Source organism: Petromyzon marinus, chromosome 32, assembly GCF_048934315.1.
Source record: "Petromyzon marinus isolate PM22_M1 ecotype Great Lakes invasive population chromosome 32, UKy_Petmar_22M1.pri1.0, whole genome shotgun sequence".
NCBI classification, from domain to species: Eukaryota; Metazoa; Chordata; class Hyperoartia; order Petromyzontiformes; family Petromyzontidae; genus Petromyzon; species Petromyzon marinus.
In genome coordinates, this window is record NC_133698.1 from 13,238,286 (window position 1) to 13,263,780 (window position 25,495).

Sequence of the window (25,495 nt, forward strand, 5' to 3'; positions counted from 1 at the left end):
GCATTTTAAGTACAATTTATTTGTTCCACAGATGACCCCGTTTAGAGAGTTCCCCGACTTTTTTTGCCACGGGAGATCCGTGGCGCTGCGTGAGCCGCGGCAGCCACAACAAAGCAAAGGCAAACATTCACATTGCAGAGAATTGTTTAGAGCAGAGCCCGAAAGGAATATTCCACAACCAACACGCGAGCTATTTGACGACCGTTAGCGAAACCGACGCGAATCGACAATAACAGCGCAGGTAAAATATCAGAGCAAGAGGGCAACAGGAAAGGCTAAGCACAGGTGCAAGTGAGCTCTGTGTTTCGTTTTGACAGTGACATCAACATGCAGACGTGTGGCAGTAAGAGGCACCAACAGAACACGCCACTCCGATTGGCATGGTTGGCTACGTACGGCGCAAAAGAAGTTCAACGTACGAATATTCCAAGGCAGTGGTTCTCAGAGTGCGGTCCCCGGTCCCACCAGCGGCAGTCCGTGACGATACTCCAGCTGGTCCGAGGGGCTGTGATGCAAATGCAGGTATTTAGAGAGAGAGAAGTGACTGCGCGTTGTCACCAGGTGGGGTGGTGGTGGCTGGGAGGGTGCCGGGTGGTCCGCGGAAGTGTTCGCACGGCTGAGTGGTCCGTGGGCCACCAAAGCAGTTTGAGAACCACCGCCCGACGGGACGGTGGCCAGTGGCCGAGACTGGCATCAGAGTGGCAGCCCAAAGGGATAGAGACGAGCACGAGCAGGAGAGGAGGTGCCCCGAGGCGACAGAGGCACGAGGCGTGGCTCGTATCGCAGGAGCTGGTACGGGATAATTGCACTGCGCAATGGCGAGGAGGGCACGCGATGATTTGGATAGGCCTTCAACCAGGAGTGGATAGATCGTGGCTGCTGATGATGATGATGAAGTTGGGTTATTTAAGTTGGCGTTATTGCTTTCTGCGTGTGGGGGAGTGCGTCCTATGGCTAGCGAGTGTATAAACTCAAGCCAGATGAATGACTTGCAAACGCCACAAATTATTTCATGGAAATAAACATTCAAATTGCAGACCACGCTTAAAGTGAGCCTTGACCATCTCTGCTTGACTTTGCCTAAAGCACTTTTGAGATTTTTAACCATCAATTACGGTGGTTAATAGTTACACACAAACACACACGCGCACGTGTGCGCGCACAAGAGGCGGAACGCCACATTTGGCGGTTGCCAGTGAGTGACCTTTCTTTTCCTCAACACTGTTCTATTAAAGGCCCCCACTGCCCATTATGCTGCTAAACGAGTCAAGACCCTCAACAACCTGGATTCAAGAAATACCACGAAACTTAAACAAACACACAAAAGAAATAAAGTAATTTCCCACTTGAGCGAGCATGGGGCGGTATTCGTCTCCTGTTTACAGCCCTGCGACAGTGGTGGGAATTCCACATTCCTATGACAAAGCCAAGTGTGTCCGTGGGAAAACCACGGTTACCCCAGGCTTTGGTGGTACACGACTGCGATGCAACACTTTGGAGGCAAGGTTTGATGGAGCGCACAGACGATTGTAAAACTCCTCAGCCCGCCGCGACGCAATGTGAAAAGGAGCAGTCAGTGCTTTGAGTTGGGTCCGTGAACCCATCTGGGTGGAATTTCGAGTTGCGTCCCGTTGATGTGTGCCAGTTTTCTCCAGGGTGCCCTGTTTCCTACAATACACCACTGACAACGAGAATTGGCCTAACAATCAAACGCAGGACCCTGCCGAATAGTTACATACTTAAAACGCAATCTTGATTTAAAGCTTTCGTGACTGCAGGAATCCATACTCTTTGGTTCTTTCGGTAAAGTCACGTGACTTTAAAACTCAGTGATGCTCACCTGAATAAATACTGTACATGCCTCTTACTTGCAGTATTATCAGCAGTGCTGGGTTGGGGAGACGGCAGCGATGGTGCAGGGGTTAAGCTCTCTGAACTATGAACGTAATAACCTAAATTTGAATCCTGGTCACGGCTAACATCAGAAGTGACTGATATTCGAACCCATTCAGGAGTTTTTCCCCTTAATCACCAACCCACAGTGATTAGGGAGTATGGTTGAGTATGGTCAAACAATCGACGCGTCCAAACACGGCATGAGGGGGCCTTCATCCAGCCGTGGATTGCCAATTAAATGCCCACACGCAGCAGAGTATCTGCCTGCGCACGATGCAATCGACGTCCATGAACTCTGACCTTTTCACATGCAGCAAAGTGTTATTGATCTCGTGCGCGTACACATTTGCTCAACCACCAAAGCACGGCCAAGCGTGTTCCCACGTCTCGAGCAGTCCGCACTTTGGTTTTGTAACCCATTTTAGCCGGGTGGCGGTTGCGGCTATCCACGTGGCCGCCTGTAATCCAGCACTGCGGAGGCACCAGCGAGGCTCGGTGGATCGCCGCGCAGATGCCGCTGTGGAACTCCCTTCGCGTGGCCGTCGAGGGGGTGCCGTAACCGTGGCTCGCCAGGAGACGGCGGTGCTGCAAACATTTTTGTTATACATCTATATAGAGGGAACCGCAGAGCTTGGGCAAACGTCGGTGCCAGCTCACGGCGTGGCTTTGTGCTCTCTCTTCGAGAGCGAGCAGATGACGCGCAGCGGCGCTTGTCAAGCTAAGACGTGCTATCGTCGCTGTGATCGCGCGCGGTATCGCTGCGACGTCTCCTTCGTAGGCGTGTCCGATTCACAAATAGGAAGGGGGGGGGGGATCGCAGCGACACACTGCGCTACTCCCGGCGCGGTCGTCCGGCTTGACCACCCGCAGTCGTTGCTCTGCATCTACAGCGGCAGCAGCGCGGTAGAATAAACATTGTGCGCGGTGTTTGCCGTCATTGTCCATAGAGAAGTCTTGCTCGGATGAGCATTGAGGCGACGCTCATTTCCTCTTTACAAACCTGAGCCAGTGGTGGGAATTCTACATTCCCATGGCAGGGGAAAGTCTATTAAAAGGCCAACCAGAATCATGTTGTCGTCCCCAGAGGTTCGATGACGATGAGTCAACCCCCATCCAGGTTCCGAACTTGAAAATACGACCTGCCGGTCACTACCGCTGAGCCAGCTGTCTGCAGACGTCCACGCACGGTGCATGGCCTTTTCACGCATCCGCTTCGATCTTCCCCAGTCCCCAAGCGAGTTCGGATGTGCGACCCTTGTACTTTCCATGTTTTTCCAGCAATCATTGTACTGGGTGTCTGCATTCATCGCAGACACTATAGGATAAACAATATATAATAATAAAACCACATCTCATAATACTGTCTCTAACAAACAGACCGGCACACAATGGGCTTTGTTTAAATAAGTCCATATCGTGCGGTAATCAAAGCCCCCAGGTTTCCGGCTGCGCGCCTACTCGGTGTAAATGACGGGGGCCACGATTCGTGCCGGCTACCCCGCTCGCCCGGCCGGACCCCCGTTGCGTGGTGCACGCGTATGTGTGGTGCACGTGTGTGTGTGTAGTGCACGCGTGTGTGTGTAGTGCACGTGTGTGTGTGTGGTGGTGCACGTGTGTATAGTGCACGTGTGTGTGTGTAGTGCACGTGTGTGTGTGTGTGTGGTGGTGCAAGTGTGTGTGGCGCTCGTGTGTGTGTGTAGTGCACGTGTGTGTGTGTGTGGTGATGCAAATGTGTGTGTGTAGTGCACGTGTGTGTGTAGTGCACGTGTGTGTGTGTGGTGGTGCACGTGTGTGTGTGTAGTGCGTGTGTGTGTGTGTGGTGGTGCAAGTGTGTGTGTGTAGTGCACGTGTGTGGTGGTGCAAGTGTGTGTGTGTGTGTAGTGCACGTGTGAGTGTGTGGTGGTGCAAGTGTGTGTGTGTGTAGTGCAAGTGTGTGTGTAGTGGACGTGTGTGTGGTGGTGCAAGTGTGTGTGTGTGGTGCACGCGTGTGTGTAGTGCACGTGTGTGTGGCGGTGCTCGTGTGTGTGTGTGCTCGTGTGTGTGTGTGACGGCGCTTGTGTGTGTGTGTGGCGTGTGTGTATGGTGGCGCTCGTGTGTGTGTGATGGCGCTCGTGTGTGTGGCGGCGGTCGTGTGTGTGTGGCGGCGTGTGTGTTTGTGTGTGACGGCGCGTGTGTGTGTGTGGCGGCGTGTGTGTGTGGCTGTGTGTGTGTGTGGCGGCGCACGTGCTTGCGCGTGCCCGCTGCTGCCCGATCTTTATCAGACGCAGCAGCCAGCTCATTTTGCCTCGCCTGCCTGCCTCGCTCGCTTCCTATGCGAAGTCTCCCAATCTTGTTAACAGCCCACGCGGTACAGCGGTCTACACGCGGGCGGGGGGGGGGAGTTTCAATCAAACTCGCTGCAGGCAAATGGAAACCCACAGACTTCACGTGACTTCCTAACCTACGTTGGCAATTCTTGAAGATGGGTGGAATGTTGTGGGGGATTTTTTCCCATTTTGTGTCAAAAGTCAAATTGCCCCTATGGACAAATCACTCGGAATACGCTCAGATCTCGATAGATCTTACAAGCTAAGCAGGCTCTTTGAGCCTGGATAATGCGGTGTGCACAAACAGCTTGTTCCAGCCCGCTAATGCGGAGCTTTAGATGTGGGCAGCAGAGGACAGTGCAATACAATCCATTGCTGTGCTCTACTTGCTATGCTCCCACATAAATGTACTCCCTGCATGCACCAACACGCACTCACCAGCGTGGTGAAGTATGGCAACATAACCACCCCACCACCCGCGAACCTACACGGTGTGGGGAGGCGCTCATCCAGCAGTGGATTGACAACGGGCCTGTGCGTCTAACATGTGCGTACGGACATGGATGTAGCACGGTACAAAAAACAAGGTCTACCTTCGCATTAAGTCAAACCATGTGGTGGCTGCTAGCACATAAACTTCTTGGTCATATTAGCTGTAATTAAGAACACTCCGCAATCATTTTAAGGGTATCGTATACATTATGAACGGAACGTCTCACAATCTGCGTCGGGATCGTTGAATACGACAAACATGGACTAGAATAACATTGCAATTTTGACCAAACATCAGTTGATGTTTCTTTGCTTTCACGAGGCTAAAGAGAAGCCTTATCTGCCAAAAGAAACACCCTCCAATGGCTTTATTTCAGAAGCTTAATTTAAAAAAATCCCTGGAATTTCTTGCTGTGAAATAACATCCGCATAGCAAGCAACACCGGTCTCCGATGATACAAGTTGAGGAAATATTTACAAAACCTTTCTTTTGGAAGCAGGAAAAACACATTTTTCTTTTAAATATCAGGCACGGCGCCTGAAGGGGGCAGCTGCGACAACACAACACATCAGCTGACAGGTTTAGTGTCTCGCTGCTTTTGCTTCATTTGTGAAATGTTTGTCCGATAAACGCAGGGCTCCGAAACATCGTGAAAAACTTTTTCTACAACTTAGCCCAGCGGCGAGTCTTCTACGAAGCCGAAGATTCTCCCGTATCGCGTTCTCAGTGCACGTTTGGTCCTCAGTCGCAGGGGCGATATTGGTCAGGTGGCTCCTTTTCGTGTTTATTGATCCCACATCTGCGTAATCCTGAGCACCACGCAGTGCCTGTCGTGCCGAGTTGATGTGCAGTCTCTCGCGTACTCTGTGTACTGTGGGGATGTAGCCCTACGAACGTGGCTATTTGATTATACATCTTATTAAACGTCAGCGTGAGTGGTAATACAGCTTGCTGGGAACACGTGTGTAACCATCAGACTGTAACGGAGCAAATGTGAGTTTGTCCGTTACTCTGTTTGTCCGGATTTCTTTGTTAAAGGACATTTTTTGAGCGAATAACATTTGTGAAACAGTAAGTCTTGATTGTATGTATTTTTAATGTAAGTTTTAAAAAAATGGTGATTTAAAGTTTGGGAAACATTACATCTGGTTGACGGCAGTCAGATTTGCGACACACATTGACGACGTCTATGGGGCCACCATGGACGGATGTATGGCACTTCTCTTCCCACACGACACCTAAACACATTGTCGAACAGTGATGCAGCGTCCCAGAGAGTCAGTGAGGGTTGTTGTTGTTGTTGTTGTTTTCAAAAGCTCGAGTCACTTCAGCAGAGGAAGGAAGAAGACAACGAAAGACATTTTTTACGTTTATAAAAAAATATTTATCTTCAATTTCGATTTTAAAAATGGTCATGTTCAGCCCTGTACTTAATACTCTCGGACTAGCGATTTATAGCATTAGGGGATTGTTTTCTTACATGTTATAGCAGCATTAAGAATGGTTAATGTTTTTGTTTAAATAAACACAAACATATTCCTTCATGTTATGGTCTATTTATTTCTTACCCCCCCCCCCCCCCAAAGCGCCTGCGCAGGACCTAGCAGATGAGGGCCCAAAATCTTCTCATGAATTTGAACGCAGCATTATGGGCGACATGATATATTACCCTGATAATCTGTGCGTAACATAAACATCTCGTGTATTTTTGCCCCCCCCCCCCCCCCCCACCGAACGAAGAGGGCTAGAGAAAACTTTCTAAAACACAATTTTAAAAAGACGCCTGGGAGCAACCGCATAAACATTTCACTCGTACATCCGCGATAAAAAAAGTTTGGGAGTTTAGAACAACCCCAAAAGATCAGAGAGAGGTCGAAATGAGCAGGGATGGTGGGGGGGGGAGGGGTTAAGGGGGAAGACTCGATCTGGGGGAGGAATAGAAAGAGTGGCGGAGACATCGAGACGGGTGGCAAGAGGCAAAGAGCTCCGTGACTTTGGAGGAACCCGGTCTCGGTGGTTACGCGTCCGTCCCTGTGCATCATAAAGTCACAAGGCCAGAGATGCAGGGCCCCATGTCCTGCGGAGGATTTGTAAAATAGCGTGGCACGTGTCAGATGTACGGAGTTTACATTTTTGTTTGTGTGTCAATCCGCTGCTGGATGAAATGCCTCCCGTGGCGTGCAGCAAGTGAGGGGTCTATTCGACGAAGACTCACGACGCTGGTTTACGTCACGGCACGGGTGAAGGCGAGGATGGTGAACAGCAGCAGCATAGCAGTGGAGCCGTGTTCCGCGCTGCAGTCTCCCGCACGCCACGTGGTCCCGCGGAGGCCCCCACCAGCCTGGCGTGCATGGCAGTCTCCCTCCACTGCCTTACAGTATCACGCAGGATTCAGTCTACCACCCTCATATAGGTCCAGTACTGCGAACGTACAACTCTCTGAATTACCTTGCCCCACAGCCTTCGTCAGAGACATGCTGTGCCCATCAACGTCCTCTCAAGGCTTCCACGATCAGTGGATGCAGATCGTCTCTGCGTTTTCGGGTCGATGGGCGACCCAGATATTCGCCGTCAGGGTCACAGACTCATTCTGGAGGAATCCGATGAGCTATGAAGCTCATTTTCACGACGTCCAGTTGGAGCGGGTCAGTGAGGTCATGACTCCGAATCGTGAAACCATCCCCCCCCTACAAATCTCCTATCATCTCTCCCCCGTGAGATTCCAGGATCTCAGAGTCTGTGGGCGTTTATAAAGCTGCATCAAAACATCATCCACACATTTCCGATCAGTCAACTTTTAGCCAATTCAGCAAACGGCTTTAAGCATTCTTTGGCTTTGTTATTTTGCCGATCCTTTCTCGTTTCGCGAGCGACTGTCACGCCGACCGTCCGCTGCCGTGGAGTCTCGCACAACACTTTGAGCTCCTTGATAAAAGGCGTTTCGTGAAGAGCAATGTTATCTTTACTGTAGTAGTATTATTATTATGATTAGTCAAGCGATACCCAGGCTCGACGCAGTTGAGCTATCGTGATCTGACAAGAGCAGACGCATTCGCGGTGATTTGGTCATAAACCATTTGTATGATGAACCATGCGTCTCTATCATAAACCATTAGAATCTATCTTAAACTGTATCCAGAACTCATTTAGCAGGCAGTGCACTTCACAGAGTGCGAGTGTAATGTACGCTCAGTGCTCCATGTTACTAAGATAAAATATCTATACATCATTTTAGTCTATTGACCTATTCACCTTGATTATTTATGTCAAGCAGTAGGAGTTGTTTAAGCACACGTTGAAAAACATGCATTAGATGTGATTAATGTACTCGCGTTGTATAATTTAGTACCGTGAAAACAAAAGTCCCCGTGTCCATGTGAGCACACATCCTACGGACCTGCACGCGACTCTCAAGATCGATTTACCGCACGCCCCATCGGGGCAATGACAAACGGGAAAGGAGAGATGCGACGCAGATTAACGGCGCGTTTCAACTCTGCACTGCCAAAGCTGACGCGCTTGCACAATGTAGGCCGACCCATATGTGGCCGAGTCAACCTATAGGACAGGCCCAGGCAAAGCTAAAAGAAAAAACATGATAATTGCCGCTGATGTTGCGCGTCGTCAGGCATTCGAATCGGACCACACACACGCGCGCGCGCACACACACCTGCACGTACGCACGTAAGCACAGACGTACAGACAAAGATCTCCCGTACAGCCATAAACTGTCGGGGCAAGAGCTGTTAACGAGCACCTATTACGGCCAGCATTGAACGCAAGTGGGTGGCGTGGTCAGAGGCGCTTGTGGCCACGCCTTTGTCCCGACAATGCTGACATTTGCACGCGCCGCACCAGGTAGTAATTTAAGGGTGACTCAACTTTGTTTTTTTCACTTGCCACTGATGTCAGCAGTGGCCGGGAATTGAACCCAGATTGGCAAACGAATAGCCCTTAGCGGTGCGCTACCCATTGCGGCATCGATCTCCACGCACGGACTCACATGCACACTGGCGCGCACAAACAATAAATGTTACAAAGACTTTTATTGGGCAAGTGCTGGTAGCGAACACCTATGAAGGCCGGCACAGCACGCAAGGGGGTGGGTGGCCAGCGCCACGCCCGTCCGCCTTTGTCTCCCCAGTGGCGATGTTTACGTAATGAACAGGTACACATCAAGCAAGGGACCAATGCGTTATCAGAGTGCACCAAGCAACAGGCCACCACTTCCCGTACACACGCTCCAGGCGAGGTAGTTAAGATAGTTAGATTTGAAATTTTAAACTCAAGTATTGATATTAATCAGAGGTTGATTGCAGTTATCACTCGTAAAACAGTATATGTATAATGTTAGACTGGAGGAGAAACAACGAATAATTTTCTTATGTTAAGTAAAAATGACACGCAAAGTACCCCTCTGCCCTCTGTAGGCAATAGTTTGCTGCCCTCTGTAGCCGGCATAAGAATGGGTTTTGTAACCAGTCCCTGCATCTTCTGTAGTCAGTATATTGCTGCTCTGTTTAGTGAGTATATTACTACCCTCTATCGCCAGTATATTATTACCCTCTGTGGTAGTTATATTACTACTCACAGTAACCAGGATATTCCTCCCCTTTGTAGGCAGTATGCATATGACCAAATAACCTGGAATGTGTCCAATCTCATCCGATCTCAGACGCTAAAACAGGGTATAGAGCTTTCAGAGAGTCTCTGGTGGGACATCAGCACGCACAAGAGGTGTGACAGTCTATGGGGCTGCATGCTTGGCAGCAAAGGTCAGTGCAGTAAAGCATGTTCTTGTACTGTTCTGATATGACCCCACCCTCCGAATATGTGCTCTCCACCTTCGCAAACTACAGCTGACCACCATGGTGAAGTATGGCTTGATCACTTCAGAGGAATGGCAGAGAAACGTGAACCTAGCTCGAGTGGAAGGAAACGGAGGAAGAGGACGGCTGAGAACGAGAGGAGGAGGGAGGAGGAGGGAGGAGGGAGGAGGAGGGAGAAGGAGGGAGGAGAAGGGAGGAGGAGGGGGGAGGAGGGAGAAGGAGGAGGAGAAGGAGGGAGGAGGGAGGAGGAGGAGAAGGAGGGAGGGACTGGAGCAAAGAGCAATGACGAGGACACATCAGCAGCGGATGGAATATGATCATGATGATGATGATGATCGCCAACAGGAGTGGACTGCTGCTGCTGCCGCCGCCGTGAGTTCATGAACCCAGCGGCCTCAGTGAAGGTGCTGGATGGGAAGAGGTCTAGAGACGGGGAAGCTCGCAGAGTCGCATTATTCGTTTTAGTTCTGGAGCAATGAGGGGGCTAACAACAGCCTCCCCCCCCCCCCCCCCGCCTGCTGTGCCTCACTGGCCAAGCGCTTCGATTATCTACTTAGCCTTGTCACTGCAGACATGCGTACAACACTGGGGACATATCATTGAAAGAAGAGTTTGAATATCCCACGTGACTGGAACAGGGGAGAACTACGCGTGACGTCACTCCCCTGAGTGCTCCATTGTCGCCAGTGGTTTGCAATGTGAACAGACACAAACTGGGGCTTTTAATGTCCCCGGGGGAATCATTATACAGTTCTCAGAGCAGCAGCGACCTCGACGAGAGGACGATCCTGGGACAACCTGGAGAGGTAGCGACTCTACCCACCCACCCCGACCGCCTCTCCCCACTTCTCTCACCCTCCCCCCCCCATTGGGTTTCTCTGCCCCACTACTAACACCCGACGTGGCCAAGCGGCCACCCACTGCCGAAACGCACTGTTGGCTATGTACGGTGGTAAAGAAGTTAAACGTGCAAACGTTGGTCTCGCTAGCCGCAGCCGAGCTGCCAGCAGAGCAGAGGAGCTCCTGTAGTTGTCACCGTGTACGGTAAAAGGATGCTGCTGCTGCTGCTGAGACACGATTATTATGCTGCGTGGTTTTTTTTGGGGCCTGACCCTCAATTGTCGCGTAATCTGGGGCAAATTAAAATTTAGAAAAGAACACGGCAGGATTTAGAAATTACGCAAACGTTAAAAAAAGATGCGGGTTTTTTTTTTTAGTAGCGCGCAGGAGTTTGGTAACACTCGAAGGAAGGGCATTGGCCTGAGAGAATTCCAAACGTCTGCGGTACGATTGATGATTCTGTACGTTCGGAACGCACATTTCAGCAATAATCTCTCTCTATATATACACAACTAAAGAGAAACTCGTGATTGCAAAGTGGGTAAGTGGGCGGCAGCGTAGATAACAGGAGGAGCGTTAACAAATGCAGCAGCCACAGCTGCAAACTACACCCGAGCAAGAAATGCCACGTTAACGACTGCCTGCGATATGTTTTGTTAAATTATGAAAAATTGGAGTCGCAGTCAATTAAAATGATGGAAATCGCTCCACATTATTATTGCATGATGATTATTATTATTATAATTAGAATCATCATCAGGCCGTGGTCTATCCACTGCTGGATAAAGGCCTGCCCCCCCCCCCCGCCCCCATGGGTGATCGCCGTCAGTCTTGGGCGCACGATGCCACCCGGGTCCATTTCGCTCGAGCGCGTGGGCCCGTCCCACCCACTCCCCGTCCCCACGATTCCGTGATTTACATTCCACCGCTGGCGGCCGGCACCATGTGTTGTTCACTACGGCGGATTTGTCAGCAGCGTGAACGCCCAACTGCCTCCCTCGCCTTAAATCATTCACCAATCAACGCTCCGCTGACCACGGCTCGTTTTCGGAGCGCTGACCCCAATTAGCCTCGTGGCACGCTGTGTGGATACTACCTCGGTGACGTCGTGCGTGAAGCCAATACGCTTTGAATTTGTGGGGTCCCAAAGTCATCCTAGCTGTGCGAGAACCGTAGAAATGTAACCGTGATTTAGCATTTCCTGATTAGTCGGGTTCACTGTCGCTTTATATGTTTCATTATATAAATGGCGCGGGTGGGGCGCTATTTGTATGGACCATGCGGAGGTCTGCATCCAGCAGAGCAGCGTTCCTCATTGCAAGGCTCTCCGGGCCGCTTGGCGACCCTGGTGGCCTTTAGTGCGGTCCCTAGACACGAAACACAAAGAGTGACAGCACCTATCATCGTCATCATTGTCATCATCATCATCATCGTGCTGCTGCTGTCAAGCTCCCAGTGGTTTCAAATATATGGCGGCCCTCACACTGACGATGTCTCATCGGGGAAAGTGCCCCCCCTCCCCACCATCCCTCTGACAATGAGTGAAGCACACTGCAGTCGAGGCTAGGAAAAGGGAAGTAAATGACAGACTTCATTATTATCGCTCGTCACGTGCACCTCCCCCTTGGTGTGCGCGGCATCTCGAGGTGCGGTCGTGCACTGAGACGTTCTGCAAATGCGACCAACCTCTGCCGCATTGGTGAACGATGATGAACGAGATGTAGGTGCCCTTTGATTGTCCATCTCCCTGTTGGTGTGAGATTTAAAGAAACGTTTCCAGTGCCGGGCCACGCTTCCCTGCATTGTGTGCGCGTGCTCCTTCTCCTGCCCCGTGCCTTCCTGCCTTGTCTGGGCTCCCTCGCCACCATCGACATGTCAAGAATCTGCGCAGTGTGTGTCTGACCGCGTGGTGCAGAGGTCAAGAGCGCTGAGCCGGCAAACGCCGAGATTCGTCGATTGTGGAGCCTGGGTTCCAGCCGGCGGCGTATCTGCAAGTCACCAACTCTCAGACAAAGCAATTGAACGGCTCATTCGCTTACAACTGAATCTCTAGTCGTGGTTCTACGCATGCTGTATAAAACAAGAAGAAGAAGAAGAATCGTGGAGCTCTCGAGACGAATGAAATCGGAGGTGGCTGAGTCGCCGTCAGGGTCAGAGCGCTGAGCTAACGCCGCTGAGATCCTGGGATAAAATCCGTGTTTCAACCACCCATCGTTCAGCTACGACCTCAAAGTATAGGGAGTTAATGATTTCATCCTGAGAGTTAATGGTCTCATGCTGGTCACCAAAAATTAGTATCTCGTCACAATTTAGTTCCTCAATTAATTTGTCTAAATTTGAGCTCCGAGAAAAAGATTGTCAGTTTTAGTGACACCCCCCACCGCGCACCTTCCGATACATCGGGACATGAACCCAGTGCCGCCTGTTCGCCAAAAATCACGACACCCCTTCTGGATCACAGCGGCCTCACTCCACGCCACAAATACAAACGATGGACTGCGGCCGATGTCAACAATCAACATCTCTCAAACAGGGCCCTGCCATCAAACCTCTCGGTTTCAATCCGTACGAAAGAAGAAGTCGCCCTCTAACACACACTGATACAACGCTCAAAATTATTTCCACGATTTAATCCCAATGGTGTTCTAGATGCCATTGCATAGGACGTGGTAGCCATTGAGATCCCTCAGAGCACTGCAGTCCGTTGTGTTGGAAAAACGGCGTGCAGAAGTGGATAGTGTAGAGCTACCTCGGATATCCCTTCAAATGACCTTAGGTCGATACAGCGGGAGGCAGCAGTTTCCCTTCCACCCTACCACCCAGAGTGATGTTCGCTGCATTACAGCCGAACGGATATGCTTAATTCTCAGAACCAGAGTTAATGTGATGGGGTTTTTTCGTGTGCAATCATTGGTAACCGGACTGAGACCACCAGTTCCCTACACTGGGTTTAATTGATGAGGATGTTTTAAGGCCCATAGGGGGGACCCTTAATCTGAAGAGGAGACAGTGCCCCTTAGGCTTAAACAGAAGAAGAGGCATTTCGACCAAGGCAGGGGGAGCAGAAATAACAAGAATCAGGGCCCATTTGGCAACACGGCACTGCGGCAGTTAGGGGCTTAGCCTTTCCACGGTGCAATATGGGAGGAATGTTTCTTTTGTTTAATAACACTTGGATCGGCACCCGCTTTATATAAGTTACAATTTGGTATGCGCATTGCTTGGGACCTTCAATTTCTTGGCACAAGGAATGTCGGGAATGAACGAAACTGTTAAAAACCCAAATAAAACAAAAAGCAATTCTGGGCCCTTCCCTCGCACAGATAAAGTTTACTTTCTCCCATGTACGCGCCAGCTCCTGTCCACATTCCTCCGGGTCGTCCAATGCAGACAACAAGCCAATTTAAAATGTTTACAAAGCACAACGCGTTAGTTCTTGCCGCGCCAGACAGGCCACACAAGGGGAAGGATGAAGGCCGCCTCGGGGTGGGTGCAGGGACGTGTGAGGCCTGCTTCACTAACCAACCCCCACGACGGAGGGAGAGGGGTAAAGGTCGCGACAGCGTGGGATGGGACGGAGATCCACGACCCTGCCGCGTGCTTTCGGGGGTTTGTTACCGCCCTGTTGCTTTCGACCGAAAGCTTTTTTCGGGGGAAAATTCGATGCAACCCGACAGCTCGTCGGGAGATAACCGCGCGGCGAAACCACGAGAGGGGTCGCGGTAAACTGTCTCACGGTTGCCCGGCTCGCTACCTTGCTGCTGTCTGAAAGATGACGTCTGCAGTGTTGACCCTTTATAGTTGGTGGTCTGAAAATAAGGCCGTGCATTGTACACGTTTACGTTTTATCGCCGCCTATAAATCACCTTTTTGCGTGGATTATTACAACTGTTCAAGATTTAATTTCATCGACCTGGAGATTATTCCGCACCCAGCACACCACGCCTCTCGCTTAAGGTCGTGGCTTGAAGCCACATGCCTCCTCCAGTCTACCGGTGGCCCAGACAATATCTCAGTGAGTGAGAACTGAAGCCGCCTTATTGCTGTGTTGCATCTTACAACGATCGTGGGATAACACGTGTTAGGTTTTGTACGACAGTGCTCACACACACGTTTATTTACCCTTGGCTTGGCGAAACATTTTCTTCCCTCTGCCGACATGCCACAGATCTCTGTGTGACGCACGCTTGCCGAGCATCCTTCAAAGTTTCAACACAAAGGAAAGGGGTCACCAGATGCCTAATTTACAGCGCAGCTGTCCACTTGCAAATGAGACGTCAGAACATCGATGGCTCTGTACCTGCCCTTTGATCGGGGAATGTTTTGTTGCAACACCAAGAAACAACACCGCGACTTGAAATACATCTCAAGGCACCGTTATGTTCTTGCGAATGGCAAAGTGTCCAGGAGCTAAATGCCAATGTCGAGACCCTGTTGGCCATGAGAGGCACCCCGAGCTTGCGGTATTTAGATCGCTGGACAGATGCGCGACCTTTATAGCCAAGTGAGGGCGACTGAGAGCACGCGTCTCTTCTGCAAAGAAGGCCTGGAATTGAATATGTACAAAAAAACCACGCACCGCACAGATTCCAATATATACACAAAGCAGAAAATACCGATTGAAACGCAATAGGAGGTACCCCTGTGCAAGAAAATATTCACCCTATCGTTACATCGCAGAAGCTGCAAACGCCTGGCTTGTACATTTTATGCGCTGTGAAGAAGGGCCATTGCCCGACATGTCGCCTATTCTAAATTATAAAATATCCTTTTAAGGCCACGGAGTTGTATCGATGAATGTGTCAAGTTTTTTTGTGGCTTGTGCTTGGATGGGTGACCACCAGGGCTTGCTAGGCATGGGACTGCTCGGGTTAATGCCATGCATTTACTCAGCAAAGTATATGATCATTAATAAGAGTTTTGAAGAGATTGCGTAGTATTAACATATATTAAATATACTGATCATTACATATTAATATATTAATTGATAACATATATGGAGATGTCTATTATGGACAACATTTAGCAGTTTTCTTGATGCCTTATACAGTAAAAGCTCTCAAAGCCAGACAAATCCAGAGGACAGCTTTTCCGGTGATTGGAGATGTCTAACATATTGCAAATAAATAAATAAAACTTTCAAATGAAGTACATTATGATCAAATAAAAATGTACTTCATTCTTAAGATAGTCGTCTGTCACTGCATCACCGCCGATGAGAGTCGATCACATTTGCTGAAATGTATTTTCATGGCATCGCCACACGAGGACCACCATGCACTTTTTCTGGACATGTTGATGTTTTTTTTTACTTAGGGCGTTTTTTTAATGTAGTAATTTATTCAGTTCATAAACCCTTCCATCCTGTTCGAGCCCGGCTTTTGAGAGGCTTTGCCGTATATTTGTGTTGTCCCATGTTTTCCTTGATATGCCAGTTTCCATGATCTCCCATAGTCTTCGGTTTCCCTGATGTTCCGACAGGTTTTTTCCGTAATGTCCTATCGGTTTTTTATGTTCCGTAAGTTTCCTAATTTCCCTTTCGCCTGTAGGTCTGTGCATGGGCACTAAGCACGTGTTTCTTTGGGTTGCCCTGACAACCGCGGTGTTATGAAATGGTTGCCCATTAGCCTAATGGGAAACCGCCCAAAAAAGTAACACATTTGATGTGCGCTGGTGATGCATATTCCGTACAGGTCCACACCAAGGCAACGGCTCTGACCCACAAACGAGTAGAGGGGCCCTAATCACCGACTCAGATTGCTTTGCCTTTTTTCTTTACTTTCTTCCTTTTCCATTTTTACGGGGTTTTTTTTTCCACGGGGTGGCTGGAAAAGTGTGCGTCACGGCCGTGCGCTCATAACACACAAGTCCGGTACAATTCAGCGCTTGGGTCTATGTGGTCGGCTGGTAACAAGCTCGTAATTATATTGCCCAGAATTCAAAGGGCGCAACGCAGGGGTTGAGAACCTACGGGCGCACAGGCCGGACACAGGCTCGTAACTTCACGTCCCACTACGGTCCCGCAGCAGCACGACTCCTTACCAATTCGAAAGGGTCCACACGCGACATCACCGCAAGCATCTCAGCCGCACTAATTGGGTACTTGAGAGGGGACATTTTCAACCTGACAACGTCGTGTTTCTAATGTCAGCATGCCAAGTCAGTGCAGTCACTGCACAGACCCGTTCCCACCAGTGAATATCTGCCCTCGTGAGCGTGGATGGGGATTCGGATTCCCGTTGTTTGATATCAAAAAAAGAAAGGAGGACGAACTGATATTGCGGGGACGGTATGTGTTCCGACACCGGCTCAGTGATTCTATTGAGACACCGTCTCAATGATGTTACACCTCTACCTAGCCTGGTCATCGTCCGACCGATTGGTACAGGTGGAGTATCCGAGTCACTGGAGCACCAGCGATCGTTGACCGACCGTTGACCTTGCTTGTGTAGGAGCAAACAAATGTGTTTTTTTGTATTATTATTAGCTAATGCAATGGAAAGATGGTAAGTTCACATTTGGATAAAGATGTGTTTTTTATTATTTATTGTATTGCTATTCCAATGTTGCTTTTCATTGACGACATTAATATAGATGATTGATGCCACACATATATTTGTACGAACTGGCTTCATCCAATGCCAGACAGATGGTGGATAGTAAGACACACGGACATTTGGATGAGTGAAGAGACAGACAGAAATACAATAAACAGACAAAGAGACACAAACACGCAAGAATACGCACGGACACACACTCTCAGCAACACAGACGCACACCGGCCAATCAAGGCAAACACGAGCTCACACTGTCGGTGTGTTCAAAGTGAAAACATATGAAGGGTAAAAAAAACACACACACACCACATGTACACGTGTCGTTTTTAAATTTTTAACAAGAAATATATCAAGGGTCCCACTGCCAATACAACTCAGGCTATAAGCCCAGATGTAAGAGGTGGCTGGGTCTGGTAGGGAGTGTGTATGTGGTTTATTTTACACAGTTGCTGAGCACAGGGCCCATAGGTCCAAAACTTCAAGTGGTCAGACACAAACAGCACTCTAAAAAAAGTTGTATTCGGTGAGAGCTAACGTGAATTGAGCGAGTTTACTATGCGAGCTTGGAAAAATATACTACGGGAGAGAATTATTATATTTTTTTAAAGTCAAGAATTGCGAGGACAGGCAGGAAGAGAAGTGACCTGCGGTGTGGTGAGTGGGTGGGTGAGTTAGTGGGTGGGTGTGTGAGTGGGTGAGTTAGTGGGTGGGTGTGTGAGTGGGTGGGTGTGTGGGTGGGTGGGTGGGTGTGTGAGTCGGTGGGTGAGTTAGTGGGTGGGTGTGTGAGTGGGTGGGTGAGTTAGTGGATGGGTGTGTGAGTGGGTGGATGAGTTAGTGGGTGGGTGTGTGAGTCGGTGTTTGAGTTAGTGGATGGGTGTTTGAGTGAGCGGGTGGGTGAATGAGGAAGCGAGGGAGTGGATGAGCGAGTGTGTTGTTGTGACCAATATATTAAGGCAGTGTCAGCCAATCAATGTTTACAGTCGGGAGGAAACCGCAGCACCCGGAGAAAACCCATGCTTGCGAGGGGGAAACGCTCGATTCCATACAGATGGAACAGATGGCATCTCAGCAAATCGAGCTTCAGGCTTTCAGTTGGGCGACAGACAGAAGTGTTTTCATTTCACCTTAGACCACAAGTCTCTTTCATGGAAAATCTCGTTTAACAAATAAAACATATATGACAGGAAAAAAACCTAAACAATAGAACGATTTCATCATGCAAGAATGTCAAATGTAATTTATAAACCATTGCATGAAATGTTGTTTATACTGTAATGGTAATGTACATCCCTCTATGAATCCCCTGCTGGATGAAGGCTATGCCACGCCATGTCAGAGGCATAGGAGTTCAATTGTCATGCTTCAGCAAACTGGTCAGTGTGCGTTGATGAAGGGGTGGAGGCCCAGGACCGGTTTAGATACCACTTGCCACTAATATTAGCCATGGTTAGATGTATGTGAGAGAGCATAGACATGTACAGAAATAGTAAAATCAGACCTGAAGCATCAGGCAAAAACAAGGCAGGCCAACAGTAAATTATAGACAAGTTTCAGAAACAGGTCATATCAACACTCAGAAACAGGCTGCGGCAAAACATGAATTAAGGCCATAGCAACAGGCAGAACCAAGCCTCAGCAACATGCAGCTGCAAGGCCATCGGAACAGGCGGACAGAGGCCATATCGATGAATAGAAACAGGCCACAGACAAAGTCAACAGCAACCCACAATAATAATAGTTGGCTTGCCGGTGTTTGAACAACATGAAGGATAGTTTTGCACAAATATAAAAAAATTCTAAAAGGGCTTTCCGGTATGCAACATATATATAACGTAGTACGTTAACTAATGCCATGTGCAAGACATCAGGGCAGCAGCAGCAAACAGGGCACGCTTGGGCTTTTCCCCAAAATCGATGCATTTACTTAAAGTACAATTGACGAGGTTTCCTCGAGGGATACGTTTAGTTCACCGGGCCTTCACCGCGTGATTGGATTATGAACATAAAGAGCTCGTGATCTCTCCGTGACCCCAACAACCCAGAAATACATTTTCCCCTTGAGGACTGGGTGGGTGGGGGGGGAGGACTGAGACAGATGATTCTGCCACAAGAGTTCTGCCTCTGCAGCCGAGAGACTGCCCTGATGGGCAGGCGAGAGTGGGCATTCACGGGAGGTCTGTTGGTTTACTGTGGCGATAACGAACCCCCAGCAGCCACCCGTGGCATCAAAGGTCGATCCAATATGACCGGAGTGTGCCGTGTGGCTTAGCAGATCGCCCGGCTCTCTTTGTGAGCCCTCCAGGCTCTTGATACTGTAACGGTGGGGATGGGGAGGGTCCTTTTCTCTGAACGATGCGAGGTTGGACAGCCACCGCAGGAGATCGCGTGTCACCTCGCACACGGATGCGAGATACAAACACCTGTAGACCACACTAACTTGTGTACGGGTATTGCTCTTCCTGTGCTGAACCAGGGTCCCACAGTTTACATGGAAATACTCTTGTCTGATTAAAAACATCTGGTTATCCAGCAGCATACGTTTAAAGGAGCCCTGCCTGCTGATGAGACACAGAAGGTCAATACCAGACCAGGGGTGGATTGCTTAAACCAATGCTGCTTGACATGATTAGTCTGGAAATCAAGTAGGCTGTTGTGGGGCATCATTGCACAAATGATGCAGGTAAGAAAACAACTGAGAAATTATACAAAGGTGAGAGCAAAAACGAGTCCACATTTTTTTCATTATTGATTCATAATCGCAACCCCGAATTGTGAGGATTTTGAAAATGGCTTGCAGAGAGGCGAATTATCAACTGGCAAATTTTTAAAAATAAGCGACTGTGGTGACAGTGATGTACAAGCACAACTATACAAAATTCAACACCTTTAATTAGCACAACCTTATAGCAACAAAATACATGGAATAGTAGTCTGGTATTTGAGACAATGTCCCCGTAGAGTCGAGCGGGAAGGCAGAAGGACTGGCTGGCTTCTCGTCGAAGATCGCTCTTAACATTGTCATGCATTAAACCGCTGGAAGTTTTAAATCAAGTGTAACATGTTACCAAAAAAATGTCAAACGTAAACAATATCCCTCGAGCAGACATTGAGTTGGAAACAAACCCTTCAGAGTCAAACATGGATACGTAAACTGTTTACAATTACACGCATAAACCTATACTGTACATAGGCACATGGATAATCTAATTTAACCCGACGATCGATTCGAGTGATTCCTAAGAATCCAGAGTTTCAGAATAGCCCCGAAGTGTGAGGACAATGTAATTTGACCTTGCCTGTCATCGAGGATTTATTTAGCGAGCAGACATAAACCAAGGCACCCCCTCATCCGTACGGCTAGAGACGGCAAGTCGAGATGTCGTGATGAGACACAACGCCTGAAAGACATCCAGTGAAAGCCTGTGATACCACTATCTTACCTTCGGTAAACTAGTGACATTTCAGCTTGCTTCGGATCGCACACTGCATTATGTTCCCGACGACCTGTGTACGTTTTCCGAGAATACAAGTATCAATGGCGAATGCTATCTAAACCAGTCCTGTACCTCTCCCTCCCCATCCTTCTTGCACCCACACTGACCAAGATGATGAAGTATGGTCAGGCAACCGCTATTATTGACATGGCACGCGGAGGCAATGATGCGGCAGCAGACTGAAAAAGAAGCTGTTGTTTATTATTAGTCTGAAGAAGGTATTTTGATCAAGACGACTCTGCTGTTGAGTATGGGGAATGCAGGGCAAATAAATAATGTTTGCTGTGTATGTAAAGACGAGCAGAACCAGATATGGTAAACACATTACCAGACAAGCATGTAAAACACGCCCCGGGATAATTATAATTGGCTGTGCAATGCTCCAGCCCTGCCCACTGCATTCTGTCATGATCTCAGGTCGAGTGCAATCCTCATCGAACCAATCCATCTGACCTCCCTGGACAACGAGGTGGGGGAGGAATTTTTTTGTAGCAACACTTTTAAATCAAAGGCTTTCCCTAAATCTGTCAGGAGGGGGGGGGGAGGTAATTCTATTAAAATTAAAATGGGCAGATCCGACGACTCCCCTTGGCAGCGTGGTGGGAATTGGCCACGTCAGCGAATGCGAAACACCTTGCGCTGCACTTTCACTGGATTACGCCTCTTAAACGTATTTTCTTCTTAATGCCATTTTTTTTTATTTTGATAGGCTTTGAACGTGTCATCCAGTGGCCTTTGCAAAATAGCCAATAAAATTGTGCAATTGGACATAATTATTTTTATTAATTAAAAGACCCACGGCGAGGTGAAGTGTTTTTTTTCAACGCGTTGATTTCTCCACTCGAAGCGTATCGTGGACATGACCCCTCGGTCCACTTGACCTGGCACTCAGCCTTACGCTAGGTGTCATGCAACGAGGATGAACAAAAAGAATTGTCTTAACAACGAACAAACGTGGGTCTTTTTTGGAGATATCCCAAGTAAAAGACAAGCACGTAGCGACGACTGGCCTTGGGAAAAGAATGACCCTACATTGTGACCTCTCAAGCACAGAGGCACTGCAAGGGAAGATACAGAACGGCACCGCCGTCTCAGACGATTCCTGGATGTGCGACTGGGATGGCGGAGGAGGGCCGCTGGTGCCATTATCTCCCCCTTGCATCCCACGCCGAACAATGTTCACAGCCAATATCAGCCCCGGTGAATTGTCAGAGTGCACAGGGCAACATCCTCTACGTGGCTTCTGTCACACGCAGTCTCCAAATCGTGTTTCCTGTCTGGTGGTGGTGGTGGTGGTGGGGGGGGGGGGGGAGACAAGGGAAGTGAACCCCCCCCCCCCGAAGGAAGCGGTGGTCGGACCCGTCGAATCGCTCGTGCCGTACCACGACTTCACGTCGTCATGTACATCCTGAGTGCTTTTACTCAGCTCCGGTGGGGGCAGAAAGCCACAAAATCCGCTGAGCAAGGACTCGGGGTTTTTTTTTTCTGTTTGAGTTAAAACGGAATTCGAAGAGATCGCGATTACGTCAGAAATCGGCCGGGTCCGTGAAATAGGGTGACAACTGCTTGGCGATTTATGACTGAACTTCCTCGCTGCAGAAGCCACATGTTCATTGACGTTTCTGCGCTGTCCCTTTGCAACGATGAGAATAGGAAGGGGGACAGGGGGAGAGGGGGGGGGGCCCGCGTGCGCGCGCCCAAATTCGGGCAAAAAAAAGTTCCAATGCCAGGAAACGAAAAGGAAATTTTGTTCACAAAACGAAGAAAGAAAGAGATTGAGAATAATCATCAGGCTCACAATAGGCTGAGCAGATAACATCTAAATAATTAATTGTGCTATGAATAGATTGTGTCAAAATGTTCAAATATTATGGACGATATTCTGGAAGTTTGGCTTTCATAAACTCGCTATTTAGTCTTCTGCTCAATTTCAGGTCATTAGTTCAAACTCCTTCCATCAACAAACAACTTTATATCATTATACGTAAAATGTAACTTTTTAATACAGAGAATAGAGAGCAGTGGCACAATGATTGATGAACCGAGCTAGGAACCCGGCCACCTGAATTTAATTCCCAGCCAAGTTTCTTGAAATAAGTCAAGAAAAGTCTCTGTGATACCACTGCCATGAGCTTTGGTGAGTGATACATTTGTGTGTTTTGGTAAGCACACTTAACCGTGGCCTAAACCCTGGCATCGTGAAGTACGGTTAAACTCGTGGCTGACAACATAAGAGGATTTCATCCAACAGTGGGTGAACAAATTACCGTCAATTATTAAAATAGGAATACGTTTTAAATTTCGATTTAAAGCTTTCGTGACTGCAAGGATTAATCTTCTTTGGTTCTTTCGGTAAAGTCACGTAGAATGAGAATAAAATTATAAATTGATAAAATAAAATAACACAATAAAATTCTCACGACGGCGCTGTCCTCCAGACAGTCTCGTCCCTTCACCTGATGAAGGCCGCTTGTGTTGTGGCCGAAACGTTCGTGATAATTTCATTGTGTTATTTTATTTGATCAATTTATCATTTTATTCTCATTCTACGTGACTTTACCGAAAGAACCAAAGAAGATGAATACATCTTAAATTACAATTTTCAACCCTTTGTCAACCGCCGCTGGATAACTGCTTCCCCACGTCATGTCAACCAATGGGGGTTGTCTGAGTGAGACTTCGCCATGCTTGTGAGTGCGGGTTGGTAAAGTTCAACACACACACGAGGCCCAGGGTCGGTCCGGATAATGACTCGCAACGGATGTCAGCCGTGGTCATGAACGAAACTGGCTCATGCCGTGCTAACCACCGTATCTCCGCTTTTCCACATTAGACAAGGGAATGAACTGTCTAAAATGTTCTCATTCAATGCATGTTTCTCGTCTGGAGGAAAGAAATTTTTTTTAAAAAAACCCCGCACGTTATACGCCTCTTACATTTTTTCTTGGAGGAAGTTCTTGGTCAAGCAGATTTCATTAATTTCAAGTCAGACCTGACTCCTCAAGGTCAGCTATTGCAGCCGCGGTGCACAATGCGCCCTGCCACATGGGAAGGAAGCGTCACCTTATCGCAACCATTCCGGCTATTATTATTTTATTATTATTGTATCATTTATTATGACTTTATTATTATTCCACTATTGTTTCATAATTATTTTATTATTAGTGCATTTATATTATTTCATTATTATTATTTTAATATATATTTTTTATTAACTTTGAATGCAATCTCCGTTGCGGAGGCCCACCGCGAGCGTGTTTCACTCGCGCCGCGTCCCCCACTCACGGCCGTCATCAGTGGCCGTGCAGCTGCAACCCGCGGAAGTGGTGGGGCTGTCCCGTTCGCAAACGGTAATTCCCGCTGGTGATTTTTTTCGACCGCAGGCAGCGCATCACGACAAGTTGGCCTCTTTAACCGGTGCTGGGCACTGGGCACCTTCGGCAGTGAAGAAGTACAGTCCAACAATCAGCAGTGGAAGGCATGGGCTGTGAATTATTAATAAAATATATATTAACGAGAGCGTAGGGCTGAGTGCTGATGCGTGCGTTCAAGGGTTAAGGTTAAGGATCACGCGCCTGCACCGGCTGATGTGCACGCAATCACACTGGGTGCAACGGCAGAGAGAGCTTCTAAATTATAAAGTATTATAAATCAACTTTATATCTTACCAGGTAAGGCCCACTTGGGCTGTATAGCTCTCAATCAGACGCGACCTGGCCACAAATGATCGCTCAACGCAGTAGCTTATCACCTGGAAATGTATAGCAGCTAAATACTCTAAATGCACGTCGGGGTCGGGAGCGAACCCACGCACTCCTGCATACCAGGCGAGGTAGTTAACATCTCACCACCGATGCAGTGTGTGTGACTGGCCACTGTGGAGCGTGATATGGGTGAGGCCAGATGCCTGTGCAGGTGGGGAGTTGTGGCTCTCATTGTCTCGTCGCTCTCACTGAGCGATAGCGATGTGGGAGGGAGGGAGGGAGCGATGCTCTGCTGTCATAATCTTGGCATTTGCATTGCTCACCATTTTCTCGCGATGACGGCGAGGCTCTTCTTGGTGGCGTGTGGGGAGATGAAGACGTTTCCATTTGAAACGCTCGCGTTGACCTCGCAGAACTTTGTCGGGGGATCTCTTCAGTCGCCTCTTGTCCACGTGAGGGCGGTGCTGCATCTTCTGACATGCCCTGCTGCAGAGGTGCTCAGCGCAGCACGCCGATCAAAGTTCAAAGCAGTGGAGTGTTAAAGGAATTGCAAATGACACTTTTTTTACTGATATACAGGGTGCTTAAAAACATTTTTAACACTTCTGAGAATGTGCAACAATACCGCAAGAAGAGCACCTGGAGAAGATTCCAGGCATGCGTTGACAATGATGGCGAACAAGTGGAGAGACTCTTTGACTTTTTGAAGCTATTAACATTACATTTGTTATCATGTTAACGTGTTTTCTTTTTCCATTAAAAACGATAGTCCAATATGGGTGTTAGCATTTCTTTGAAAGCACCCTGTATAGCAAAAAGGTCACACACACACGTGCTGACCACTCCCGTACAATCTGCGCGGACGTCAGTGAAAAAAGATTTTCATCGCTCCACGGATTCTTCCGCAGGCTCTAGCGACAGGGGCGCTGGGTGCGATGCGCGTGTGGGTTGGAGGAAGACGTTGTCTTCTCGCGCCGCTCCGTGCCTTGAAGCAACAGAAGAAGATGACGCACTGTGAGCAGGGCTTGTGCGTGGCTGTCGCGATGAGACAATCCCTGGCTAATGACCGAGTCTACCGCGCATCTTTGGGAAACAAAGGGGGGAGCTCTACCCTCGGGTTCATGTGGGAGCGTGGGCATGCGTGGCTGGCACGATGGTGACACGCATCACCGTGCCAGCATGCGATGTGCGCTCACTTCCCTAATGACATCAGGCCGGCACTCGCCCACTGGATTGCCGTCAAGAAGAAGAAAAAAACGACAAGCAGAAATAGCTAAACTTATTGACATTTTAAATTGCTCAATTTGTATCCTCATAGATTGGGTAACGTCTCGTTTTTTTCAAAGCAGAAGAGTATTATTATATATTATTATACA

General features: G+C 48.6%; 1 long non-coding RNA gene across 2 annotated transcripts; it reads right to left on the bottom strand.

Annotated features, from left to right (window-relative positions):
* Positions 1 to 25,495, bottom strand: LOC142929644 (uncharacterized). 2 transcript variants are annotated; one of them, XR_012945835.1, is made up of 3 exons: positions 24,759 to 25,495; positions 24,443 to 24,605; positions 1 to 505 (listed from the first exon to the last, which is right to left on the bottom strand). It is a non-coding gene; the product is annotated as an uncharacterized LOC142929644 (long non-coding RNA). The 2 variants fall into 2 exon arrangements; XR_012945834.1 differs by having other exon boundaries at positions 24,443 to 25,495.